We start from the raw sequence: 4,680 nt of genomic DNA, 5'->3' as shown, positions 1-4,680 counted from the left end.
GATTGCAAGAAGTATCAACTTTAATCTAACAAGACACTCGCACTCGATCTTAATCAATTCTGACACCCTGTTATGATATCTTATAAGACCTTATAATATATAAGACGCCCTTGGAATATGCACAACAAAGGCATTGCTTCATAGACGTATCACGCCTACAACTCCATATGACTATGACCCGGTAAGCGAGAGAGATAGAAAGAGAGGGAGAGAGGGAGAGAGGGAGAGAGAGAGAGAGAGAGAGAGAGAGAGAGAGAGAGAGAGAGGGAGAGAGAGAGAGAAATATCAACAGATAAAAATGCAGATCGACCCGACAAATAGAAAGATATAAAGATTAACAGATAACCCTATACATATATATATATATATATATATATATATATATATATATATATATATATATATATAATATATATATATATATGTATAGGGTTATCTGTTAATCTTTATATCTTTCTATTTGTCGGGTCGATATATATATATATATATATATATATATATATATATATATATATATATATATATATATATATGCGCTTGTGTGGACGTTTGTGTATATACATACACACCCATACACATACACACACACCCGTTACCTACATTTTCACCTGTCATCAAACATGATAATCTCTCACAAGCACAACCCCCCCCCAGCCCCCCTTTCCTGTTTCTTACTCCCCCTCCCCCTCCTCCCCTTTCCCCTCCCCCTCCTCCCCATCCCCTTCTCCCTCCCCCCATCCCCGTCCTCACAAACCCCCCTCCATCCCCTCCCCCCCTCATCCCCGTCCTCTCAACCCCCTCCCCCCCATCCCCGTCCTATTAACCCCCCTCCCCGTCCCCCATCCCCGTCCTCTCAACCTCCTCCCTCCCCATCCCCTCCCTCCCCTTCCCCCTCCCTCCTCTCCCCCCATCCCCATCCTCTCACCCCCCTCCCTCCTCCCCTTCCCTCCACCCCCATCCCCATCCCCTCCTTCCATTCCCCTTCCCCCTCCACCCCATCCCCTTCCTCCCCTCCCTCCCCCTCATCCCCATCCTCTCAACCCCCTCCTCCCCTTCCCTCTCTTCCCCTTCCCCCTCCCCCCACCCCTCCCCTCCCTACCCCTCATCCCCGTTCTCTCAACCCCCCCTCCCCCCATCCCCATCCCCCATCCCCTCCCTCCCCCTCCATCCCCTTCTATCAACCCCCCTCCTCCCCTCTTCCCCTTCCCCCTCCTCCCCTCTTCCGCTTCTTTGTCTGTGATTTTTATGGCTTAATTACACGGTCTTTGTAATCCCTTTAATGTCAATGTTATGTTTCTGTTAAATCTTTGTTGTGGAATATTTTCTGTTGCGTCATTTCCTTTTGATTAATTACTTGTTTTATCATCATTACCTTTATCATTACTGGTATTAATCGAAATTTATTATTACTATCATTATCATCTTTATTATTATTATCATCTTTATTATTATCATTATCATCTTTATTATTATCATTATCATCATTATTATCATTATCATCTTTATTATTATCATTATCATCTTTATTATTATCATTATCATCTGTATTATCATCATTATCATCTTTATTATTATCATTATCATCTTTATTATTACCATTATCATCTTTATTATTATCATTATCATCTTTATTATTATCATTATCATCTTTATTATTATCATTATCATCTTTATTATCATTATCATCTTTATTATTATCATCCGTATTATTATCATCTTTATTATTATCATTATCATCTTTATTATCATTATCATCTTTATTATTATCATTATCATCTTTATTATCATTATCATCTTTATTATTATCATTATCATCTTTATTATTATCATTATCATCTTTATTATTATCATTATCATCTTTATTATTATCATTATCATTTTCATTATTATCATTATCATCTTTATTATTATCTTTATCCTATTCATTACTATTATTATTACTATGATTTGAATTGTCATTGGAATCATTATTATCATTATTGATTACCGTCATCATTATCATCATCATCCTCATCACCATTATCATTTTCAGTATTATCTTCGTAGCCATCATTATCATTGTTATGATATGTCATTATTCTTATCATGAATATACTCATTATCTTATCTATCATTATCATTATGTTATTATTATTATCAATATCTTTACATCGTTGATATCACCATAATCAAATTCATTAGCATTATCTTAATTATCATTAACATTATTTTCATTATAATAACAGCAACGAGATGAATGGTGATTATACTAATGATGATGATGATGATGATGATGATGATAATAATGATAATGATAATGATAACGATAATGATAATAACGAAAACAATTATATAAATAATAATGATGATAATATGGATGATAAGGATGACAATACGAAGAAGAAGAATGGTGATTATAAGGGACAATGATAATGATGATAATTTTCTTTATGGAAGCAATGCTAATAATACAAATAATGCCAACCATAACAATGATAACAAAAACTACACACTAAAAAGTATGCATAATTGTTTGTGTTTCTAAAGGCCACGCACACACACACACACACACACAGGCATACATACACAGATACATACATGCATAAAGTACATACGCACATATACGCATTTTAAAGGTGACGGCCGTACCACACACGTGTATGTGTTGACATCCAGAGTTAACTCACGGCCACGGTCGGGGGTAGGGGGTAGGGGGTAAGGGTGAGGGTGAGGGTAAGGTAGGGGTGAGCGTATGGGTCAGGGACGGGGGAGGGGTGGCGTATGGGTCAGGGAGGGGGGGGTGGCGTATGGGTCAGGGAGGGGGGGGGGGCGTATGGGTCAGGGAGAGGGGGTGGCGTATGGGTCAGGGAGGGGGGGCGTATGGGTCAGGGAGGGGGGTGGCGTATGGATCAGGGAGGGGGGGGTGGCATATGGGTCTGGGAGGGGGGGTGGCGTATGGGTCTGGGAGGGGTGGCGTATGGGTAAGGGAGGGGGGGCGTATGGGTCAGGGAGGGGGGGTGGCCTATGGGTCAGGGAGGGGGGGAGGCGTATGGTTCAGGGAGGGGGGTGGCGTATGGGTCAGGGAGGGGGGAGGGGCGTATGGGTCAGGGAGGGGGGAGGGGCGTATGGGTCAGGGAGGGGGGGGGCGTATGGGTCAGGGAGGGGGGAGGGGCGTATGGGTCAGGAAGGGGGGAGGGGCGTATGGGTCAGGGAGGGGGGGCGTATGGGTCAGAGAGGGGGGAGGGGCGTATGGGTCAGGGAGGGGGGGGGGGTGGCGTATGGGTCAGGGAGGGAGGGTGGTGTATGGGTCAGGGAGGGGGAGGGGCGTATGGGTCAGGGAGGGGGGGGGGCGTATGGGTCAGGGAGGGGGGTGGCGTATGGGTCAGGGAGGGGGGAGGGGCGTATGGGTCAGGGAGGGGGGGGGGGCGTATGGGTCAGGGAGGGGGGGGGCGTATGGGGGGGGGAGGGGGGGGGGCGAATGGGTCGGGGATGGGGGGGGGCGTATGGGTCAGGGAGGGGGGTGGCGTATGGGTCAGGGAGGGGGGAGGGGCGTATGGGTCAGGGATGGGGGAGGGGTGGCGTATGGGTCAGAGAGGGGGGGGAGTATGGGTCAGGGAGGGGGGGCGGATGGGTCAGGGAGGGGGGTGGCGTATGGGTCAGGGAGGGGGGGCGTATGGGTCAGGGAGGGGGGAGGGGCGTATGGGTCAGGGAGGGGGGAGGGGCGTATGGGTCAGGGAGGGGGGAGGGGCGTATGGGTCAGGGATGGGGGAGGGGTGGCGTATGGGTCAGGGAGGGGGGGGGGCGTATGGGTCAGGGAGGGGGGAGGGGCGCATGGGTCAGGGATGGGGGGCGTATGGGTCAGGGAGGGGGTGGCGTATGGGTCAGGGAGGGGGGTGGCGTATGGGTCAGGGAGGGGGAGGGGCGCATGGGTCCGGGAGGGGGTGGGGGGGTGGCGTATGGGTCAGGGAGGGGGGAGGGGCGCATGGGTCAGGGAGGGGGGAGGGGCGAATGGGTCAGGGAGGGGGGGTGGCGTATGGGTCAGGGAGGGGGGAGGGAGAGTTGAACGTAGGATGGGGGTCAGAGGGTCAGGGAGGGCTAGACGGTGGGGGAGGGGGGGTAAGAGAATCGGGGGGGGGAAGGGGAGAGAGAGAGAATCTATGACGGGAGAAAGGGGTGGGAGTAGGGGTAGAGATAGGGATGGGGGAGTTGGGGGGTTAGACGACGGTGAGGGAGGGAGGGTGTATGAGAATCCGTAGCGGGGATGAGGTAGTGAGGGAGGAGGTCAGGCAGAGGTCGTATGCAAGGTCACAAGGTCAGCGTAGTGACGTAACGATGATTGACAAGGTGAGCGTAAAGCAAGGTTCTGTTTGTATGGCTTCTGAATTAAGTGTGTTTTGTGGTGCCAGGAAAGAGGGCTGTCAGAGATCATTATAAGTAAAGTGAGGGGGGGGGTGGCGTTATTATAAGTATGTTGAGGGGGGGGGCGTTATTATAAGTATATTAGGGATTGCGTTATTATAAGTATATTGAGGGATTTAAGTGGTAAGGGGAGATACCATAAGTGTTAATGAAGGTGTGTGCGATTATAAGTATACGTTAGAGAAGGGAGTGGGATTATTATAAGTACAATTGATTAAAGGGGGTTATTATATATACAAGTGAGAAACTTATAAGTAGAGTTGAGAGACGGAGGAATTATAA

This window comes from Penaeus japonicus, unplaced genomic scaffold (genome assembly GCF_977035675.1).
Source record: "Penaeus japonicus unplaced genomic scaffold, GWHDUDI00000001_assembly GWHDUDI00000007, whole genome shotgun sequence".
Lineage (NCBI taxonomy): Eukaryota > Metazoa > Arthropoda > Malacostraca > Decapoda > Penaeidae > Penaeus > Penaeus japonicus.
Note: the sequence above shows the minus strand (reverse complement) of the source record.